We start from the raw sequence: 12160 nt of genomic DNA, 5'->3' as shown, positions 1-12160 counted from the left end.
GTCAATTGATTAGGATGAGAGAAACTTATATTTTTGCTGGTCATCAACTTTCATAAATAGATCTTTGTCAAAAAAACAAACCTCGTAAGATATTTTAAAAATATAATGAGTAGTTTGTTGAGATATTTATGTTACATAAATTTTAAAAATAAATTAAAAACTTAAATAAAATATTTAGTTGATAAGATCAAAGTAAAATATGATTTTTTTTTTGACAAGAAAAGTAAAATATGATGTTTATTGAGATATTTAAGCCAAATAAAAAAATATTGAGAATAAATGTGCAAGCGACATGTGACATACAAAACCTTACTTTTTAAATATATATATATATATATAAATATATATATATTCTTAAAAAAACCTATATATATATATATTTATATTTATATAAAATAGTTTGTAATTTACACACAAATTTGTATAAAATATCTTTCATAATCTACACGCGTTAGCGCAATAAAAAAAAGAGAAAAAAAGACGGACATGTGAATGTCCATCTTTTCGCTAGTATATAATATTGATAATATTGTTCCTATTCTTGTGAGATATCTCTTATTTTAATGAAATTTAATTTTTTAATTAATATTTAAAATAATATTATAGAAAGATAAAATAATAAATAAAATAGTTTAAATGAAGAGTATATTAGGTAATAAAAAAAAAGTCAACACAAACTCATGTATTTTAAGCCTAATTTCTTTATATATTGGTAATAATATATTTTTCCTTAAAAAAAAGGTAACAATATATTTTGTTAATATATTATTATTATTAATTTTGTTTGAAAGAATTATTATTTTTATTAGTATTAATATTTTTTTGACAAAATTAGTATTAATATTATTAGTCTTATTATTATTACTATTATTATTATTATTATTATTATTATTATTATTATTATTATTATTATTATTATTATTATTATAGTTAAATAGATCAGAAAACCCTTTTCCCTTCTCTCCCCTTTAGTACGCACGCCTTTCCTCCTTCTTCCTTCAACAAACCACCACCATCCCCAAACTTTCCGGTGTCGATCCGGCCACCGTGCTTATGAATCGGATGAAATAACACTGCTTTCTTTATCTATTCGACGAGAGCTTTTCATTAATCCAATTAGTTTTGCACATGGAGCATCTTTTCCGCCGACCCATTTTTTCCTCTACTGCGGTAATGGCTTTTCCGGCCACCATACCTTTATGTACTTCTTTTTCTTTTATGTTTCATTCATCTTTTTAACTAAATCCTTCGTTTTCATGGCAACAGAATCAGTTTGTAATTAGTTTGTGCAGAACCACAGTGTTAAGGTTCCTGGGGGCAGCCATTAACTTCATTTTTTCAAGGTGAGTGTTTGAATTTAAGCTTTGAAAACTTAAAGATCAATTTTTTTGAAACCCTAATATTCTTTTTCCTCAAATTCGAATTTGGCACATGTTTGGGAAAAAATTTGGTTACTAGAATTTTAACTTGATTTTTGTTCTTATTTTAAATTCTAATTTTCTTCTTTCTCTTAATTCTGAAATTGAATTTTTTTTCTTTCAAACTATTGTTTAGACTAAATGATTTTTATTTTGTGTTTAAGTTCCTAAACTTGGGTACTTTCAAGTTGTTGATGGTTGAGAAAAAGTTTTAGAGCATTAGCAAAGTTATTAGAGCTTTTAGTTGATATCGAGTTATTTGACAACTTGTAAATTTTATTGTAATAAATATTGGTGACTACTCTATGGTTTGATGTTGTAAAATATACTATTTTTGATGAATTTGACTCAAGTATTAATAAGATTTCAATCCCAAACTAGTGTTAGAGATTTTATTAAGTGCGGAAAAGAATAATTTGAGTATTTGATGGACTAGTTGTTGAGTAAGGTTGTTGCTATCTTCTTTTGAGTTTAATTTACAAGTTATTGTGGATGAAGGTTATTATGTGAGGATAAGAATAATTTGAGTATTTGATGAATTAGTTGTTGAGTAACATTGTTGTTATCTTCTTTTGAGTTTAACTTGTAATTGATTGAGGATAAAGGTTGGTGATGTCATACGTGGCATCAATTATGTTCAATTAGGATTGGGAGAAATGTTTTGTTTATACATGTTGTCTTGGCATTGTTTGTAGTTACTAAAAGGTTGTAGAATATTAGCGAACTTATTAGAGAATTTATTTAGAGGTTGTGGAATTATTCTAGTGCTGTTGTGATGGCTATTTTATGACTTTGATGTTGTAGGAAATTACTCTTATTAAAGAGGTTTTCTTGTTCACCGTGAATACTTTGGGTGCGCTTTAGTAATTGTCTTGATTTTCATTTGTGCTATGTATAAATTTTGATGGCTTTCTAATTGTCCATCGAATCGATACTATCTATGGTTAATGTAATTTTGTTTTACTATTTTTTGCTTCAAGGTATCAATGAAGATGACGAAAAAGGATACATAGATGATGAGTTTCAAAAATATGATGTAGATGAAGAATTTCAAGAGGACAACATACATGATGGTGAATTTTAAAACAATGTTGAATGAGTTGGATGATTTTTTATTTAGACTTGCACTTAAAAGCATTAAAATTGTCGAACCGTGTATTTTGCTAGGCTTGTACTTGGTATCCAGTAATGTTGTTGTTATTATTATTATTATTATTATTATGTATTATCTCAAATTTGTTGTAACAAAACTTTTGTGGATATGTAGTTCAATTCAATTTTGTATGAGCTATAGACAATTATATTTACATAATTAATGTGAAAAAAATTCTGAGTGCTTTCAAAAAACGTCTCCTATAAGCTATTTTTGCAATTTTTTTTTTTTTACTATTTCACTCTAAGGCAACGATTAATAACGTAGCCTCCTATGGCAACAGTTTAAAATCATTGCTACAAATGACATATAAAAGCGTCCCCTTTTCCAATGGTTTAGGCGACGTTTTCCGAAAGTGTGCCCAAAAGGCGTGAAAAAACGTCCCCTTAGACAATAGGCTACGCTCGAACAGGAGACGCCTGAAAAACGTCCCCTATTCTCTTTGGCAACGATTTTAACAATAATGGCTACACTTTTTAACTGTTGTAAGAGAGGATAAATGGTGTAGTGCTAGTTGAAAGAGGGATGTTGGTGAAGCTTGCTTCCAACTTGTCACCAACAAGCACCACACCCTAGCCTTGCTTCAAATCTAACTTCTTGAAGGATTAAATGAAGTTTATAAGAAGATCATGAGTAGAGAAGAAAGGATAAGGTTGCTTCAACACTCCACTAACCAAAAACCATAAACCCTAGATAACACATGCTTGATTCCAAAGAGAAGAAGAAGGAAGCAAAAATTATGGGTGAAGGATGATGATGATGACCGATTTATAGAGAGAAGGGAGAGCAAAAATCTCTATCAAACCCTAGTGAGAGAAAGTGAAGAGAAGAATGAAGAATTTTGGGCCTAAAATCCTTAAATAGCCCCTTCCTGAGCAATTACCGTAATGCCCTTGCCTTGTACGTGTTTATACGACACTGATACTTAGCTCGTGTTGACTGTCATTTCATGATAAACATTTCCATCATACTTATTTCCCTTAGATACATGTCATCTGACACGTTTAACTGGTAATACTCCGATACTGGCAAGCGGGATATTACAGAATCTCTTTAAAGGATGATATGTAAGCACGCTGCAAACGTTGTTTGAGCCTTGAGATTTGCCTTAACTCTGGTGAGCCCTCGAAACCCAATTGTCTAAAGAAAATTCCATCAAAAAACATATGTGAAATGCTAACAAGTGCCCTTAGGGCACTTGATAACAGGTTTAAAATAGAAATTGTCTTAAAACTTGTGTATTGAACAAATTAAAACATCAAAAAGTAACTTTTTCTACATAAACGTTGTCAATTGTTTCGATTTTTTAAATCATTAACTAGTGCCCTTAGGGCACTTGTTAACAAGACCCAAAAAGTATATATAAAAAATTCTCAAAAATTGTTTGGTTACACAGCAAATTAATGAGAGACAAATCTTAAAGGTTGTTATTGAGTAGTTTTTAACCATTTAATCAAGATAAGCAGGTTACCGATGTCCCATATGTGTGAATGCAGAAACCCCGAAAGTCATAGATACGAATTCTAAAATCTGAAGGATATCCATAAAAGAGATTTTGACAAGTGTCCTTTCATAGCATTGACTTAGTATACGAGGAAGCATCCAAGAAAGAAAGAAACTAGGTAATCAAACTAAAATAATATTGCTTGAAAAGAGACAAAGAAACCACAACCGATTTTCGATTATAAATTACAGCTAGCATGCGTTGAGTATCTTGCAGGAAGAGTAATGGCATCAAAGAGTTGCTCTCTAATTTGGGTGGTTCTCTTTCTTTGTGTGTTGAGTTTCTCTTCCAAAGCATTAGCAAGAAACATTCCAAATGTTCCTGAACTCTTGGCAAGTAAGTAAAAAATAATTCTTGGATTTAAACAATTTAAGAGAAACGCATCATAATTCAGTTTCCATGCTTATTTTTTATTTTTACTATTTTATAGATTCAGATGAAATGGGTCCAAATAAAAGATTCCTTGGTCAAGTACCTAAATGTAGGAGGGGACGAATTACTTCTGAGATCAGAGCAGATAAACCACGATGCCACCATTACTTTTGATCTGTTGTTGGGTTAATAAATTGTAAGGATGAAGTTGCAGAAAAATAAGGAAATTCTATATCAAAAAACGGTATATCACTGTATACTGTGTTTTATTGTACTTAGTCAAATATCTTTGCGTTTACATGAGTATATATTTTCTCTATTATTTAAGATCTACCGTGTAAGGTCAATTGTCTGTCAATATTTTCTCCACAAATAACATCATTTTTAAGACAAACATATACATCATTTTTATACATATATTTTATGAAAGGAAAATGTTTTGTATCCCGGATTTTTGTTTCAAGAATATGTCCCGATAGCTAAATAACAAAAAGCGGTGACCCACGTCACACAGTTCTCTCCTTGTTTTCCGTGCAGAACCTGATTTCATTGGCTGGAATTATTGTCGGGAGGCTCTCGGGATAAAAAGAGTCGTGATAAATAGCAACTCCCATTATGAAAATCTATAAGTTATCATATTCATTAATTGACATGGCAACACATCATTAGATGCGTGTGTAAAATAAAATAATTATACATTGATAGAGAATATTAATTAAACTCAAAAAATAAACATGGTTATACAACACAAATAAAATAACATCGAATTAATTATACCTATACCTAGGGTAAACACATAGATTAAGTGCCGAGAAAATTGGCTCCCGTAGTTGCATCTTTTAAACGAGTACAACTTGTAGACAATTACTTGCCGTTAACATCATACTTCCTCCACGATGAAATAAAAGTAAAAATAATAGTTAAAAATTGATGTACGTGGATTATTGAGACTAGATTATTGAGAACCTTGAGAACTAGATTATTGAGACTTGGATGACAAACATCAATTTTTAACTAATAGTTAAAAGTAATTAATAACCTTGAGAACTAGATTAGCATCAATTTTTAACTATTATTTTTACTTTTATTTCATCTTGGATTTAGTTAAAAAACATCAATAATCTAGTCTCAATAATAGTTAAAAGTAATTAATAACCTTGAGAACTAGATTATTGAGACTTGGATGACAAACATTAAGGAATACAACAACTTCCAACCTATGAAGAGAATATAGAACCATCAAGGATACTGATGCTCATAATAAACGATCTTGATCTCATTATTAATTATATATTCAATGCTTTGGTACCAACTCATGTAACATCGACTTTTCGTACTTGAATTGACGGTGGACTTTGCAAAATCACATTGACACTGATTTTCAAAGCTCCAAATTATAGCGTATGCTAACAATACAGTGTCTAACTGTGATTTTATCAATCTCAACGTCAATCTAAACATGCACGTATCAAAGGTGTGTCGGGGTATTTTATACCAACGCATTGAGGACTAGATTAGGTTAATTGATATAATCTTATATGCCTACATCAATGAAATTTGATACACTTCACTTGACTAAATTATTAGAGGAGACAAGCACATGATCCAGTTTCTTGAACATTATTCCCACGCTTATTCAAAATGATGTTAGCAGAAGCATTTCGAGCTGCTGAACGATCTGACAATAGTTTGTGATATTACATCACCACGATAAGAGTATTCTCTCAGACTTGCACCAGAAAATTTGATTTTGCAGCTACGCGGCTACGAGTCATCGAATTATGGACTTGTTCTATGCAAACAAATTCAAGTAGAGGTGCTTTTAGTTCTACGGTGACATAAGGTACACTTAACCAAGAGCAGTTTTTTTGTCTCAAACCTTTTCAATACTGGTAAACCAATAACTAGAAATTTGTCAATTGTAAATATAATTCTACACAACTCGAGGAGTCAGGGCAGTCCCTGAGAATTCGGAGGCTCGGCTCAGGGAATGAAAAGAGGCCAGTGATAAAATCAAAACGTATTTTTTTTTAAAAGAGCAATAGATAATATAAAACGAGTTTAGGCGAATACCTTCAAAAAGAGTCTTCATTCGCACCAAAACAAGACTTCCTACGTGTATTTACTGAAGCAAATTCATCAATCAACTCTTCGTATTGTATATTTGATGAGGTTAGACATGTAAGATTATTAAGAGATCAATTTGGTGATAATTATCTAGAGTAGATAATGTGGCAAAACTAATGCTTCTAGAGTAGAAAAACTATGAACTTCCTAATGGACAAGTTATCATAATTGGGGCTGAGAGGTTCCGTTGCCTAGAAGTCCTTTTCTAGCCATCTATGATTGGAATGGAAGTTGCTGGAATGGAGATATTAAGGGGGCCTAAAAAGCAATACTATTTTTTATTGGAGATACTATTACTACTGGGTATAAAAAAAATTGAGGCCCATCCTTGAGGGAGGCCCAGCTCGTTTGAGCTGTTTGCACCCCTCAGGGACGCCCCTGCGAGGAGTTATAGTCTTCCAAAACTATAAGCAGCTAAACAAGTACCCACATCAATTAGGGTGCCACTGCCTACAGAGATGAGTGCTTCTATAGGTTAGGGGTGGCAAAAATACCCATGCCCACGGGTACACGTGTGTAAAATCCGTCACGGGCATAGGGCGGGTGGCTAAACGGGTATCCACGAGTATAATAAACGGCTATTTGACTACCCATTATTATATGGATACGGACACGGATTTGATTGTATTCATACCTACGAGTACCCATACCCGATAATAAATTAAGTAAATTGCTAAAATATTCTTATATATCTTATATTATCTTATCTTATTACTTAAAGTTGTTACCTTATTGAAGAAAATTTTACCGCCCACCTAAGATTTCTCATTAATAACCTATTTTTATTTTTAATTTTTTTAATTCATCTTATTAAGTTCACCGTTTGCACTTCATTCACATTATAAAACATATCTTAATGATTATGTATGAATGTTTAAAATTTGAAGTTTTTTGGTAATTAAAAAAAGTTATTATTTGTACCAAAAAATAAATAAATTCAAAAATCCATGGATACCCATGAGTGCCCATGGATACATCAGTACTCGCGGGTACCCGCATAGTGGGTACCCATGAGGGTATGGGGAGGGCACGAGTATCATATTTATCCAACGAGCGGAGACGGGTATCATACTATCTGTACCCATGGGTATCCATTGACATCCCTACTATAGACACTCTCTTCTATTACATGTGGGTCCACATACATCATTAATTGTAATTTTTTTCTTTCAATTATTATATTATTTTAATAGTAAAAAAATAAATTAAATAATACTTACATGTGTTATATTTAATCAATCAACTTTAAATTTTCAATGAGAGACTATTTTTTACTACATCAAATAATTTATTTATCTTAAATTTAAAAAAAACAAATCAAGCGTATGTAATTTATTATAATTTGATTTTTTTCAAATTTTAATTTTTTAATTATTAATAAAAATTAAAAAAAAATGTTTACTTTTTTAGAGTTTATAATGAAATTAATTCAATATTTAAAAGTTATATAATTATGAATGAATAGATAAATTATTGTTAAAATTTAATGATATATAGTTATTACTGTGACCCATTTAATAATTTATTTCGGGTGTTGGGTTGGAGAGATTAGGTGCTTATTATATATTAATAATGAAACAAATAACGTGTATAGCCGGGACTTGTTTAAGCACCCAAACGAGGTGCTGCATTGTGAATGATCTATGGTGTGTACATATGTATTAATGATGTTTTTTATTGTTAACCTTTCAGTTCTTATGAGATTGGACTCTAGTAATCGAGGTTCAACCAAACAATTTATTTTTTATTTATTTTTTAGGAGATCATTAACCAATTGAACTATATTATTTAGTTCATGTATTAATAAGCTGAGGTGTAATTATATATAATTTTTAATCAAGACAATTTAACATGTGTCATTATTATGCTTTTGAGCCAATTATAACGTAATAACTTGTGTCATTTTTTATATAATAAACTAATCAAATTGCATTGTTTTGTGTATTTGCATCATATTTTAATTTATTCTAATTAAGCAATATTTTGATTTGCATTTTTTGAATGAAGAAATAATATAATGATTGATTAATTAGCCGTATCAGGATATGGCAATTTCTTTTTGGCAATTAAAATTGTTTTTATAAACTAAACAATTTCCGGAGATAACAAAAAATTAATACTTTTCTTAAAAAAAATATTAATACTTAAATGATTTAGCATCTTTGATATGGAGGAATTGTAGGATGTCTACTATCAATACATAAAAATCGTACTCCAACAAATATTTATTAAAACATATTATATTATTGTTGAAATTCTGAAAATAGTCATTAGGTTTTAAATTTTTTTTTTTCACAAGAGATTTTAAAATTTTATCATCTCAACTATTGCATATTGGTACATAAAATTTTTCTTCTGCATATAAAATCATCAACAAGTGTAGTGCAAATATTTAACGTTGTTTTCAATATAAAATAAAAATTTATTTAATAGAAATACTAGATTAATGTAGATATTTTGAAATAGTCATGAGTTTCAAAAAAATTATCATATCGACTTTCTAACATATGTATATAACAATTTGTTTATGCAGATGTAAGCACATAAAATCTGCAACGGATGCGGTGCAAACATTGAACGGTGTTTTGCATATAAAATAAAATTTTATTTAATATAAAAACTACATTAATGTTTATTGTTTGAAAATTGTCATAAGTTTCCAAAATTGTATTATATCGTCTTTCTCATTTATGTATATAAAATTTTGTTTATACACATATAAGCACATAAAGTCTGAAACGGGTGTGGTGCAAACATTGAACGATGTTTTGCATATAAAATAAAATGTTATTTAATAGAAACACTACATTAATTTTATATTTTTAAAATAGTCATGAGTTTTCAATATTTTACCATATTGATTTTCTCGTATATATATATGTATATAAAATTTGTTTCTACATACATAAGCACATAAAATCTGCAACAGGTGAGATGCAAACAGTGAATGGTGTTTTACATATAAAATAAAAAGTTATTTAATAGAAGCGCTACATTTTTTTTTGAAAGGAATAGAAGCGCTACATAAATTTTGATATTTTGAAAATAATCATGAGTTTTCAAAATTTTAGCATATCGACTTTGTTATATACTCCCTCCGGTCACATTTATAAGCAAAAAAGTACTTTTTAGATTCATTGAATACATAATGTATTTGGTCTATATATTGACCAAATACATTAAGTAATGAATGAATCTAAAAAGTGTTTTTTTGCTTATAAATATGACCAGAGGGAGTATGTACATAAAAACTTGTTTTCGCATATACAAGTAAATTAATCAACTAACACGATTAAACCATTTAACAAATTTTTGTATATACTCCCTCCGTCTCTAAATTATTGTCGTTTAAGGTTTGTGCACGGTTATTAAGGAAATGATTGATTGTGTTGATTTCAATGATAAAATTAATATCATTTACTAAAATACCCTTATTAATTGTAGTTAGTGGAGTAGTTAAGTTTGATGAAATTCAATAAATAAGGGTATAATAATGGAAAAAATAATAAATGCTGCATTGGTATTCTAAAGTGACAATTATTTTGAGAAAAAGAAAAAATGTTAAAGAGACTATTATTGTGAGACGGAGGGAGTATAAAAGAAAAATATTTAATAAAAACACTACATTAATATTGATAATTTTCATTTAATATCCTTAAACAATCGACAATATTTAACAATCTAATTATTTCTTATATAACTACCGCAATGTTAGCTAACCCGTGCAAAACCACATGCAACCACCACCGTGAATGGAGGCGGAAGTGTTGAAAATTAACCCTTATGGGTTACAGCAACAAGACACAAATTGACAAAGCCAGTGGTGCGGAGAAACTGGGGGAGAATCTCATCGCACACCATCGTCCATGTCTACATGATGGAAGTTTGTTTTGGATTAGAAGGGAAGAGCGATGATTCGGTGGATAGAGGAAGTTAAAGAGAAGGAAGAGAAAAGTTTCCCCAATTGAATCTAAAATAATTATGCCACTAAAAAATAAAGACAGGAAATTATTTTCAGTTATTACGTCTAGCGTTATTGACAATTATCGTGGAAGCAATTCCTGTTTTAGACAATATTTTTCACATGTAAATCATAATTTTTAATCTAGACAATTTAACATGCATGTGTCGTTATTACGTTGTTGAGCCAATTATAATGTAACTTGTGTCATATTTTATATAATAAGCCAATCAAATTGCATTGTTTTGTATATTTGTATCATATTTTAATTTTAATTTATTCTGACTAAGCAATGTTTTGATTTGCATCTTTTTTAAGGAAGAAATAATATAATGATTGATTAATCAGCAGTATCAGGATATAGCAATTAAATTTTTTTTTGTAAACTAAACAATTTAGGAGAAAAAAAAATTAATACTTTCCTTCAAAAAGATTAATGCTTTCCTTAAAAAAATTAATACTTAATTAATTTACCATCTTTGGTACGGAGGAATGGTAGGATGTTATTTTATAAAACCTCATTTCATTTTTTATTATTTATGTTCAATTAAAACTTTATTGATAATAAAAGGAATCTAAATAATTAGGCAATAAGTAATATCTAATACTTAATTGATTTATCATCTTTGATAGGGGGAGAAATTGTAGGATCTTACTTTATGACATGATAAAACTAACGTGGTTCTTCCCCTATAAATAAATCCTTTAGAGGGGGGTTCGCAATACACTACTAATATTGTACTCCAAATTTCACCATGAATATGGATAACCAAAGAAAGAAAAGTGTAGGGCACAAGAAGATTGAGATCAAGAAGATTGACAAAGCATCCAACAGACAAGTCACATTCTCAAAGAGAAGACAAGGTCTATTCAAAAAAGCAAGTGAACTTTGTGTCTTATGTGATGCACATGTAGCCATGGTGGTGTTTTCCCCTTCAGACAAACCATTTTGCTTTGGTCAACCTAACGCCGAGACAATTTTTAATAGCTACATCAACGAAACCACCGAGTTTGAGGATTCGAACTCAACAGGTAATTCTTCAACCTATGAAGAGTACAATAGAGAATACGAGGAGGCATTGAAAATGTTGGAGTTGGAGAAGAAGAAACTAGCCAATGTTAAAATTTTGAACAAAAGTGATTGGTGGAATGATTCAATTGATGATATGAGTATTGAAGAGCTTGAACAATTTATGGTGTCCATTAAAGAGTTAAAGACTAACCTTAATGAACCAATGCTTTGCAGGACCATGGAATTTCTTGATCTGGATGAATGAACTTTTTTTTTTTTTCTTTTATCATAGTTTCCTTATGTTATATCAAACTTTCATTAGTTTTTTTCTTTTCTTTTCTGTTTCTTTCAGTCTGCACTATGTATACTTCCATTAACTTTTGTTTAATGGTAATAAAATTTGGTTAGTTGTTTTTCTCACTTGTTATTTATATTAATTTTTAATCATATCATCATGGTAGTTTCTTATAAATTATATTTTGTTGTCAATTACCAGTTAAAATAGTAGGTAATTGATGAGGTAGAAAGAGCAAAACAGGCATGAGTTGGCTAGCGCCAATCCAGATCAACCAAACCTAATTTGAGAGAATGTATTGGTTTAACTAAAAAAAAA

General features: G+C 29.7%; 1 long non-coding RNA gene and 1 pseudogene across 1 annotated transcript; both read left to right on the top strand.

Moving 5' to 3' along the window:
- The first annotated feature begins 981 nt into the window (after window positions 1-981).
- LOC146928949 (uncharacterized) lies at window positions 982-2622 on the top strand. Its single transcript, XR_015008228.1, has 3 exons — window positions 982-1170; window positions 1267-1343; window positions 2399-2622. It is a non-coding gene; the product is annotated as an uncharacterized LOC146928949 (long non-coding RNA).
- An 8636-nt stretch (window positions 2623-11258) lies between these two features.
- LOC146928948 (agamous-like MADS-box protein AGL62 pseudogene) lies at window positions 11259-11816 on the top strand (annotated as a pseudogene).
- The last annotated feature ends 344 nt before the right edge of the window (window positions 11817-12160 follow it).

The sequence above is a fragment of the Medicago sativa genome, chromosome 4 (genome assembly GCF_051527215.1).
Source record: "Medicago sativa cultivar Bolivia chromosome 4, Bolivia_mono, whole genome shotgun sequence".
NCBI lineage: Eukaryota > Viridiplantae > Streptophyta > Magnoliopsida > Fabales > Fabaceae > Medicago > Medicago sativa.
This window is presented reverse-complemented; position numbering and strand designations above follow the sequence as displayed.